We start from the raw sequence: 12,009 nt of genomic DNA on the forward strand, positions 1-12,009 counted from the left end.
TTAGACAAAATGTTAAGTTTATTGGGTTTTTTTGAACAGACAAAACATAATTGGAGTTTTTTGAACGGTTTGAAAACTTCGTTGGACTTATAAGACATTTTCCCCTTTCCATTTTTTTTTTTTTTTATTTCTCATCTGTTTTGGTTTTTAATTTCCCTGGTTGGAACTTCATTTTTTTTTTGCCTTTCCATCGCTTTTTGTTTTTTGATTTCCTAAATGAAGATAATGATTAAAATTATGCAAACGTGTTTTCAGGTTTAAAGTCATCAAATGTTGATCAAGCTTTCTTCTCTTATGAATATGTTTTGGTTTTGCATCTTTGAATTAAGACTTACTGGTTTCTATTATTGCGGATATGTTGCAAATGGTTTGATTTGAATCGAGACTTAGCAGGCGTGTGATCTCCAGTGTTCTCCTTCTCGAGTGACTGTTCGACCTCCCATATCAATTACCCTAAAATCGATGGTTCATCCCCCTCTTTTTCTCTATAAATGTCTGTGTGTGTGTGTCGATTTTGTGTGCTAAATTTTCTAGAAAGACTCAAAAATCAGAATGGGGGAAGTTGAAACGTGAATTTATTCAAGCTTCATATTTTCCAGGTGTGTGTGTATCTATGTAAACTTAAATCTTAATTTTTATATCTTTATTGTCCCAATGGGTCAAACAGGTAAGTAAAAGACCCGGTTAAAGAAGAACTGATGTTTGTTCCTTTTAACATGCAGGCCGTAAGAAGTGAAGCAAGTTTGATGCTTGATTCTATGTATGATGAAACACAACATGGATATAGGGAAATGGACAACATGAATAATATACCCACAAATGTCGTGTGAAGTGTCTTCTTGAGTGAGATCCATCTCTCATTCAACATACTACTGCTTTTCACATAGTTGCTGCCAATGAACAGAGTGAGGTGGTAACATTTTAACTTTTCAATCTCTTAACACTTTCAAGACGTTTCTGGGATTGATTGAGCAAAAAAATGACTTTTTGCTGCTATGGAAACATGGGGGAAATAGAGAAAAATAGAGGATTGGGCTATGGAAAGTTTCTGAATTTTACTTACAAAGTACAAAACAAATTACAAAAGAAAAAAGGAAAGATAGGAGTTGACTAAATGTTATTGGAAGTAAGCCAAATGGTTTTCAACTTGGCTTACAGAATAAGACTCTCACTCATTCTTTATTTTATTGGGTTAGCTGGACTTTTTCTATTTGGTAGGTTCCATGTATTATCCTTGAACACTTGGGAAATTCGAAGTTTATGTGATTGGTGCAGTGGTGGCCTGATAAGAAAGGGTTTATGGTGTTTTCGTTTCAAAATTGGTTTTTCTTTTTTCTTGAATATAAATATTTTTTATTTCTTACCTAAAAGCTTTTTTAGTTAGTTCAGACTTGAGTTTTTAATTTGATTTCGATGCTTGTTATAACATCATGAAAAGTCCTGAACACCAGATGACAAAAAATCTCACACAACTGATCTTTGAGGGTAAAATTGTCATAATTACTTTGTTTCAAGGGTGTCCATTTGAGGGTAAAATTGTCATAATAATAATAATAATAATAATAATAATAATAATAATAATAATAATAATAGATTAAAGGAAAAATAGTTATTGTATAAGAATCACTAAGGGGATATTACATTCGGATGTGGCATGCCCGGCCGAATGGTTAAGCTTGTGACACTGTATGTGGGGAACCCTAGTTCGAACCCCACCCAAGCTTTTTTAGTCCAGTTTTTTTTAGCCCCGTCTTTTTTTTTTGTTCCGTTTAATAAAAGCTTCATCTTAGGGCAAAAACGCGATTTCCTGCTCCAGTGCTCCCGACTTCTCCTCCTTTCTTCTCCCTTTTCCGCCGTCTCCTCCATTTTGCCCGTCCTCTGCTCCTCAAACGCGACCACCGCTCGTCCGGTCGATTTGCTGCCTCCATCTGCGAAGAACAGTCGCCGCCGCAGGGAGACGAAGTCGAAGACGCAGACGAACACGAAGTCGAAGACGCAGACGAACACATCCCCTTGTTCGACAAAGACGCAGCTGCGTTCGTCGACCCTCCTTCTCCGTTTTTCCAACCGGCAGTCCTGGTCGCCGTCTCCATCTGCCCTCCCCATCTCGCCGGCACATCTGCCCTCCTAATCTCACCGCCTCCTTGCTCGATTTCTTCCCCAAGATAGGTAAAACCCTTTTTTTTATATTACTTCATGTATACACCTTTAGATGTTTAATTCATTGATAATGTTGATTTGCTTTGTTGAATGTGAGGTTTTAGATTATATTTTAGGTCGAATTTGAGGTTTTAGGTTAAATTTTGGTTGAATTTATTAAAATTCTGGTAACTAGTGAAGCTGATCATGGCTTGGTTAAATTCATTAGGTTAAAACTTGGTTGAATTTAGCTTAATTTATTGGTTAAAATTTTCATTTTTTTAGAGCTGAGCAAACCACCTCGTTGTCTTTCCTTGGCCCATCCCATTGCAGAAAATTGATGTTCTGTTACTAATATTTGTTTTTTATTTGTTACAGATGTTCTGTTATTGACCACTACACAATCTATGTTTGAAGTTCAATTAAACGGTTAGCTTTGGCCATTCTTCCTCTACTAGGTAAGTCTTGAACACATTAAGGTAAACTGACGACTCTTTGTTTAACATCCTTTTTTAGCTAGCATGTTACATGGTTTTTTTGTTCGTGGCATTATTGAATACAACTTTAGAATAATTAGGGTATATATGTTTTGAAAAAGTAGCCATTAGGGGCATTCCAACTGATATTAAATTTTTGATGCTGTAGAATGACAGTAATCTATGAATAATTAATAAACAATGAATAAAAGTAGGTTGTTATTTTGGCAGGTTCTTCCTTTAGCCCGTGAGTTTTTGCAGCTGCTTCTTCGTGCTAAACTAATGTTCTTTTATTTTGAAGGTGAGTATACAATGGTTCATTATTTTTTACAATAGTTTATTATTTTTTACAATCTACCAAGCAATTTTATTATAAATTTATTGCAGGTTTATATTAACATATATTAAAGCATGCAGCAAGCATTCTATGAATCAAAGACTGAGGTATATCTTAACATTCTCTTAAATAAATTAAAAACTTCAAGTACTAATATTCTTGGATTCTATAATATGCACATATATAATATGCACATATCAGAAACTTTGCATGTTCCCATTGGTTGTATATATGATTATGTTATTTAATCTTTTAATTATATGTCCAAGTTGTATAATAATAGTGTTTAATATCTCACATATTATACTACTACGATTCATATATGTTTCAATCATAAAACATCATAGTAACATCTATTGTAGATTATACTTTTTCATTTATTGGTATATATTGATACCTTTTGAAATGCTTCGCAGAGAATCACGAAGGGAATGCACTCTTTCAACAGACGAGTTGATGTAAGCAGATTCCAAAGCTGTCAAGATTAAACGGGAACTGTTAAGACTAAGTACCTCAGCAGCAGCCTCTTCAGTGAAAGAAGAGTTAAGTAGAATAACAGCCCGTTTTAGAACATTATATTAATTATAACATTATATAAATGTTGGTGCATCTATGCTAATAAATTCACGTTTTTATGTTGTTTCTTTTACCTAGTTTGGGACAATTGTGAGTTGAATGTGGTATTTGACAAAAAATTGGAAATTTTTAAAATTTTAAATAATTTTTTTTTTAAATAAAACAAAGTTAGCTAAGGAATAGCTACAGATTTCCGTAGCTATTTATTTCCGTAACTATTCCGTAGCTATTCCGTAGCTATTTGGTTCCGTAGCTATTTAATTCTGTAGCTATTCTGTTGGAAATCCGTACCTATTTATTTTCGTAGCTATGGTAGCTACAGAAAATTTCATAGCTATTATGTAGCGATTCCGTAGCTAATCCATAGCTATAATTTTCCCACGGGCCATTATGCTACATACATTTTTCCGTAGCAATTCCGTAGTTATCCGCTTATAGCTATGAATTGTGCTGTAGCTATTGCACCAGTTTTCTAGTAGTGGTTTAGCACCAGATAGCATTAGACCTGATCAGTGACAGTTAACAAACAAGAACTAGTGAAAATTTAAACTTCAAAAATTGGTTGGAGCCCTCTAAATAAATGAAACGACTCTCCAAAAATAGGCGTATGCCACTATATATGGAGAACACACGGTATTCTTTAGTAAAAGGCGAAAGAATAGTTCGCTTTGTGCTCACCACATGGCTGCGTGCCTCTTCATGTCTCAGCTGCTTGGTTTAAGTATTGAATTTGATAGCTTCTGTTTCGTTTAAGTAGCCTATGTGGGATGAACCAGAAGCTTGCATTCCTCGTTTTCAAACCCTTCTTCCACTTTTCTTTTCTTTCCCCCTTCTCTTTACTTGGTTTTTGATTTGTCTTTAATATAGGAAGCGTTCCTATATAGGTTTTGAAAGGAATTATTATTAGAATAAGATATCGAGTGAAATTTTAATTTTAGTTGACCAAAAAAAGAATATTTTGGTGAAGAAAAACAAAGTTGGATTTGTAAATGAAGAGGATAAATTGGTAAGTACGTTTTACTTTTGGACAAAGGATTTGTGAAAATGGATAATGATATGCCGTTAAATCAATTTATTCATATCGCTTGTCAAAGATTCTAAATAGTTTTGATTTTAGACTTCAGACTTCACAGTTCACACATTGGCTTTTACTGTTTAAACATGTTACATAGTTCAACATTTAGCACTAACGCCTTGTTCATGAGTTTTTAGTAAATTTAGTAAAAGAAAGAGAAAGAAAATATTGACAGTAAAAAAGGGAGGGGAAGGAGAAATTTTCTTATTCCGTGTTCCCGAGTTCGAAGGAAATAAAATGAAAATTGTAAGTTTTTGTGTTTTCTTCCGGAATCCGCCCAATTTGGGAGGAAATTTTAGAATGAAAACATGGCTCTAAAATCCTTTCCTTCCCCTTACTTTCCTTACATCAATTAAATTCGGGAACACGCTTTTCCTTCGACATCACTCACATTCCCTCCATATACATCCATATATCTCTTTAAGTAGAACTCGGGAACAATGCGTAAGGCTTAGACAGACGGGTGTGGGCAACGCGGACATCGCGTTATCTGACGTGGCACGCGCCTTTAACGGCGCCATAACGCGGAACACCGCCCCAGGTAGCCGTTATGGGGCATTACGCCATTACCCGTTACCATGGTAACGAATGGTAACACCATTTTTTGACCGTTGCAAATTTTGTTCCGTTGAAAAACGGTAATATTACCGTTTAATACGGTGAATTCTAAAAAAAAAATTACTACTTAAAAAATTAAACTATATCAATACATATACCTCATTTTATTACACTTCTATTTCTCTATATCTATCTCTATTTCTCTATATCTATCTCTATTTCATTCAAAACAAAAAAAACACTATGGATCAAAACCCGAATACCCCTCCTCCGAAGACAAACACATCCACTCCATTAGGTTTTGCGGGATATGAGGGATACATGAACCTTCTAAACTCCCAAAAATCACCACAAATTCCATATTCCGACAATTTTTTCAATCCCGCCTCACCCCCACTACAATTCCCTACCTCGCCATTTATGCAACAAAATGCAAACATTCAACAAAACCTTTTTAACACATTCGGTCCCATGCGCCAAACAGTCACACAACGCCCACCCACGCAAGAAACCGTTGTCGAGACGCAAGCTGGGGGTAGTCAGAAAGCATCGGGAAAAAAGGGAGACCAAAAAAGAAAGGGAAAGAGGTCGTGGTCGGGGCGGAAGAAACGGAAGCACCTCCAACATGTTGGACACCGTAGGAAGAGCATGCGCTGGCGGTGGCTTGATGCAGTACTTCAAAACAACCAACTATGGGGAACGATATGAAGAGAGTTGATTTTTGGGATGCCGTAATTGTCAAATTCCGCACAATTCTGAACAAGGGTGACACATATCGCAATAATGATATGCTTAGTGGCAAGTGGACTCAAATTAGCCGGAAGTGCACCAAATTCAATTCCATATACAACAAACTTTCTTCGCAACGTCAAAGTGTGCCAATGATTTCGATGTGTTTAGAGCCGCGAAGGAGGAATATCACGTGCAAATGGGGCACATATTTGAGTATGAAAACGTATGGGACATAGTGAGGAAAGATCCAAAATGGATGAAAACGCCAACATCATCGGAACAACAATCAAAGAGGTCTCGTGGTTCGGGTTCGGGTTCGATGACGTTTCCGATGGACACACGAACATCGCCCTCAACGCGGACACCGATGAGATCCCGGACGAGTTTGATGACATCGAGGAAATCTCTCCGCCACGACGACCGATGGGGCGCGACAAAGCCAAGTGCGCGCAACGACATGCGCAGGAGAATGAAAGTCGGCTTCGAGAGCACGACGAAATGAAAAAAAATCGACGCCCACACGGAAATTGCAAATAAAAGATATGAATTGCAATGGGAACATTTGGATTTCCTTCGTCAATAAGCCGAAGAAGATCGCATATCGAAGGATTTTGCAATTCTTACAACAAACGAAGCAAATTTACCACCGAGATGAGCTGAAGTGATACGGAAGATGAAGGCAAAGATCGAGAGCAAATACTTGGGCGAAGAATAGTTTGTCGATGTTTTTTTTAAATTATTAGGACTATTGTGTGTTTTTTTTTTCAATGTTTTTTTTTTTGGTTTGTATGGTATTTTTAATTTACTTATTAATGAAATTATGTTTTATTAATTTATATGTTTTTTTATAGATATATGACATAAATAAAAAAATAAAACGAATTAGAAATATATGAAGTAAATAAAAAAAATAAAACAAATTAGAAAAAAAGAAATTAAAAACATTAAAAAAAAATTAAAAAAAGAAATAGAAAATAGAATGTGTTATCCCGTGTTATTTGGTGTTGTCCATTTCCACATTTGGTGTTATAACACCAAATTGTGATTAGGATAATGAGGTGGACAATTTGGGTGTGATAACATGTAATAATATGTTGCCCACACCTAGTAGTCTTAGTGAGTGTACCTTCTCACCACTTCGCACTTTTTGCCTGACATCGTAATCATGTCATTTCCCCCTTCACCTCTCTCATCAATAGGAAATGGCTACCTCTCATGTTTTTCTTTTTTTATTAAATATATAAAATTATAATTTAATAAGTTTCTAAATATTTAAAATAATAAAAGAGGAATATTTCATTAACTTAATAATAAAAATCATTACGTAGTAAAAAATGACAATTAAATAAAAACAATATAGAATACTTCTAATTGAAATAATTTTTCATAGTTTCCTCTCTTGTCCTCCAAACCATCACGAGGTCGTCTCCGGGAAATGGTCAATGTCTTTCATTAGAAATTTCATATTGCAATTTTTTTTTGTTTTTCTTCTCCCGAACAAATACCATTTCCGGCTCGGTCAGGGGTTGGCTTACCAAAATGTATTCGGGGAGAGAAGAAAAATTGTGGAATAAGGTTGGGCTAACGGGCGGCATAGAGTATTATTGTGGTATTTGTTAATAGTGAAATTGTTTGGGTTGAAAACATAGGGGTATCAAGTTGTGGTCAGTAAACCGACGGATCAAAAACGAAAACATTTTGACTCGGGGTTGTTGAACCACTTGCACGCGGTTTGTTTCGCCCGAATCTTGGGATGAAATCGGTGGAAAGGTTGTTTGAGTTCATTTTTGGTATCAGAAATTAAGTGTAGTGTTTGTGTGAAACGAGTAGTAGGAAGTGTATTATTTGAGTGACAAAGTATTAGATAGTGTGAAATAAAATAAAATCCAAAAGTAGCCGTTGGGGAGGAAAGGAAGAAGGTGCGCCGAAATCATTTTGGGACCTCACTTTACCATGGTGTGTGGTGCCGGTATTCCTACCAGCCTTATAAAAAACAGATGATCTGTAACCTATTTTACTTTCTTGTATTGTAAATTCAAAATATGGCAGGACAGTTAATATTATAAAGATAAATAAATTAACAAAATCCAGTTGGTTTCTTCTGTGATGCAGTTTCCGATCACAAGCTCAAAAAAGTCAAACATTCAGAGTTTTTGTTAAAATTGTCACTGCATTTCTTGTATCGATTGACACAAGACCTAGTGGAATTTTGAACTTTAAAAATTTGTTGGAGCCTTCCAATGAAGGAAGGGACTCTCCAAAAATAGGCGTATGCCACTATGTATGGCAAGCACACGGTATTCTTTAGTAAAAGGCGAAAGAATAGTTCGCTTTGTGCTTACCACATGGCTGCGTGCCTTTCTGTCTCTCAGCTGCTTGGTTTAAGTAACGACTCTCACACTGTCACACATTCTGTTTCATTCCAGCAGCTGATGTGGGATGAACAAGAAACTTGCATTCCACTTTTTCAAACCCTTCCTCTCTTGTTTTACTTTGATTTTGTTTTTGTTTTGTTTAAGTTTCAAAAGTAAATACTAGATAATGGATAATTAGAATAAAATATATAGTGCTAGTTCAAATTTTGATTGGTTTTAACTGTATTTGAACCTTTTGCCTTAACTGTTTAATTTGACTGGTCCTTAATCCTAAACTGAGGCTTCCTTGTATTTGAACCTTTTGCCTTATGTGTTTTGTGAGTTGTCGCTATAAATATTATAAATATTATATGGATATTAACTAAAGTAACCAATAGGAATAGAGTTGTTAACAAAAATGATAATTTGTTTGTGATTTGTGAAAATAACCAACTTGTCCGGCCGGGATGGCCCCTTCGGACTAATCAAAATATATAATTTGTGTTTATTTTAGTTGCACCAAAAATATCTCTACTCATGTTCATGATGATCCTTTCGAAATGTCTAATATCATTGTTTTTCAATTAAATATCACATTTCAAGTCCTTTTATCGTATCTACTTACCATCGGTTACGTTTCTCTAGAATTTTGTTGGATTTGAGTGAAAAACAAAGCATCTTCTCGAAATTCCAAAATTGTGTATTGGATTTCGGAATTGTTCTTGTAATTACAGGAAAATGTATTTTTTTCTGAAATTTCAAATGGTCTTGCTGGAACGTCAATCCGAAATGTATTTTTTTTGTTATAAATTAGTACTTTGACGTGACATTAAGTTAGTCCGGAATGAATTTGAAATTCCCCATTCCGATATAAGTTGTCATTTTCTCAAAACACAAAAAACTTAGTTGTTTTTCTTAATAACTTTGTTCCTGTTAATTAGTTTGTTTAATATCCCGAGGCTTAGTGAGTTCCCCCAAAATACTGATACAATGCACATAACAAATATACAAATAACAGCATGTACCGGGTCCACAGCTCTACAGACAGGATTACCCCCTGAGCCCACAGTGTGAGTCCGGCTTGCCTTCCGGCCCACAGCTCACATATGGCTTGCCACCTGTAGTCCCACAACTGGAACATATATGACTTGCCCTCAGTACGAGTCTGGCATACCACTTGGTCCTTAGCTCGTATCTGGTATGCTAACGAGTCCTCAGTATGAGTATGGTATACCTTCCCGGCCCTCAGTTCATATCTGGCATACTCCAGGGTTTGTTGGTCACTGCACGAGACAGTGCAACCTCAACCCTACCCACACAACATGTCCACTTATACAGCTAATAACACATACTGATAATCGAACAGTAACACAGGTAGTCCTACAGATCTACCTAACTGGCATAGAAAACTAGCATGCATAATCATCTTCTATTCAACACATAATCAACTATTGGGATATCGAATCCAATGGACCGACCTTGGTGCCTTAGACCCCTTAGTATAGTGAGGATAACTCACCTCACAAATGTCGCACTGAAGTGATAAGCTCAACTCTCGAATCACCGATACGAACTCCACCACCTATAGTTACCATAAAACCATTTCCATAAATTTCCAAATTACCAAAATACCCCCAAAGGTCAAACTGGTCAACCCTTGGTCCAAGTCAAAGTCAACGGTCCATGTTGACCCAACTCGTCGAGTGCAGCTAGCAACTCGTCGAGTTCCTTAAGAGTTCAGAAGGTCATAAAACCTTCACTGACTCGCCGAGTTTCCGACCAACTCGTCGAATCTATGCGTGTCCAAAAGTCGGGAAAACCCTAGTTGACTTGTCGAGTCACCCCACTGACTCGCCGAGTCCATTCAGTCCATTATCCATTCAGATGTTTTTTAAGCCATTTTAAGGTTCCATATTGCAGATCCAGCTTCCCAAGGCATGTTTATCACGTAAAGTTGCAAATTTTATGTGCATGCAAGGCTCTAAAGACTTATAATGTCAAAACCAAACTTGTAATGGAGTTTTACACCTAAGGAGAGGTTCATACTTGCTAAAGCTGGAAGCTTTATGGACTTAGAGACCCAAGAGAGTTCAGATCTGAAGTTGCAACTTCAGATCTTAGCTCATACCTAAAAATAGCTTCCTAATATGCTAGAAAAGCCCTAATCTTTAGCCAAATGAGATCTAGAAGGAAATGAGGTCAAGGTAACGACTTGATACCTTCAGAAAATGCTAACTGAGGTAGATTTCAGATCCCCACACGCTCCTTGCTTCTAGCCACTTGTTTCTCCGAGCTTTTCTCACTAAGATCCACCTTCCAAAGCTTAAAATACACAAGAATGGAGCACACACACGGATTAGGGTTTGTTGGACTCTCAAGAGGCTGTAAGGGGCTAAAGGAGGCTAATGATCATTTAAATATGGTGCAAAACCCCGAAAATTAGGGTTTCATCCCCCAGCTCCTACTCGTCGAGTCCTATCTTGGACTCGGCGATTCGTTCACTTAACACGTGGCCAAACACGCTCCTACTCGACGAGTCAGGGCATCCAACTCGTCGAGTAGACCTTGCAATTTATGAAAATTAAAGCCATAAAATTAATCAATGAGATTCGGGGCGTTACAATTCTCCCCCACTTGAACTAGACTTCGTCCTCAAAGTCTGCTGCGGTGAACAACTCTGGATAACGCTCCCGCATCTCAGCCTCCGGCTCCCAAGTCCACTCGGATCCCCTCCGGTGCTCCCATTGTACCTTTACCAAAGGTACTTCCTTGTTCCGTAAAACCTTCACTTTCCTTTCCAGAACTGCTACCAGCCTCTCGATATAATTCAGGCGCTAATCGACCTGAATACCGCCTAATGACACCACCGCCTCCTCATCCAAAACACACTTCCGCAATTGCGAAACGTGGAAGGTACTGTGGATCTGACTAAGCTCCTCTGGTAACTCGAGTCTATATGCCACCTTGCCAACCCTGGCAATGATCCTGAACGACCCAATGTATCGGGGACCCAGTTTCCCCCTCTTCCTGAAGCGGATCACACCCTTCCAGGGTGAGACCTTCAGGAGTACCATGTCACCGACCTGAAACTCCATCTCAGATCGGCGTTTGTCGGCGTAGCTCTTCTGCCGACTCTGTGCGGTCTGCAGTCGCTGCCTAATCTGTTGAATCATATCGGTAGTCTGCAGGACTACCTCGGTCTGTCCCATCACCCTGTGACCCACCTCACCCCAACAGACTGGGGTGCGACACCTCCGCCCATATAACAACTCATACGGTGGGGCACCAATGCTGGAGTGAAAGCTGTTGTTGTAGGAGAACTCTGCAAGTGGTAGGTAGGAGTCCCAGCTCCCACCGAAGTCAATAACGCAGGCTCTCAACATATCCACAAGAGTCTGTATCGTCCGCTCACTCTGGCCGTCCGTCTGCGGATGAGAGGCTGTACTGAAATGCAGCCGTGTGCCCAGTTCCTCGTGGAACTTCAACCAAAATCGGGAGGTAAACCAAACATCACGGTCTGAGATGATAGAGACAGGAACCCCATGGCGAGCGACAATCTCGCGTATATACACATCGGCCAGCTTCTCAGCCGATGAGCTCTCCCGAATGGGCAGAAATGAGCACTCTTGGTCAATCGATCCACGATGACCCAGATAGCGTCAAACCCCTTTCCTGTCCTCGGCAGCTTGGTGATGAAGTCCATCGTGATCTGCTCCCATTTCCACATGGGAATCTCCAGAGGCTGCAGCTTGCCATGCGGCC

The 12,009-nt window shown here is 38.2% G+C and overlaps 1 long non-coding RNA gene and 2 other non-coding genes across 4 annotated transcripts; 1 reads left to right on the forward strand and 2 right to left on the reverse strand.

Moving 5' to 3' along the window:
* The first annotated feature begins 1,684 nt into the window (after positions 1-1,684).
* Positions 1,685-3,601, forward strand: LOC145120962 (uncharacterized). 2 transcript variants are annotated; one of them, XR_013714439.1, is made up of 5 exons: positions 1,685-2,169; positions 2,518-2,618; positions 2,847-2,916; positions 3,003-3,059; positions 3,369-3,601. It is a non-coding gene; the product is annotated as an uncharacterized LOC145120962 (long non-coding RNA). The 2 variants fall into 2 exon arrangements; XR_013714438.1 differs by having other exon boundaries at positions 1,691-2,169; positions 2,518-2,597.
* A 501-nt stretch (positions 3,602-4,102) lies between these two features.
* Positions 4,103-4,215, reverse strand: LOC145122934 (U5 spliceosomal RNA). The gene has a single exon (XR_013714820.1). It is a non-coding gene; the product is annotated as a U5 spliceosomal RNA (small nuclear RNA).
* Positions 4,216-8,125: 3,910 nt separating this feature from the next.
* On the reverse strand, positions 8,126-8,244 carry LOC145122927 (U5 spliceosomal RNA). Its single transcript, XR_013714813.1, has one exon. It is a non-coding gene; the product is annotated as a U5 spliceosomal RNA (small nuclear RNA).
* Between the last annotated feature and the right edge of the window lie 3,765 nt (positions 8,245-12,009).

Source organism: Lactuca virosa, chromosome 6 (genome assembly GCF_052849685.1).
Source record: "Lactuca virosa cultivar CGN04683 chromosome 6, Lactuca_virosa_CGN04683_v6, whole genome shotgun sequence".
NCBI lineage: Eukaryota > Viridiplantae > Streptophyta > Magnoliopsida > Asterales > Asteraceae > Lactuca > Lactuca virosa.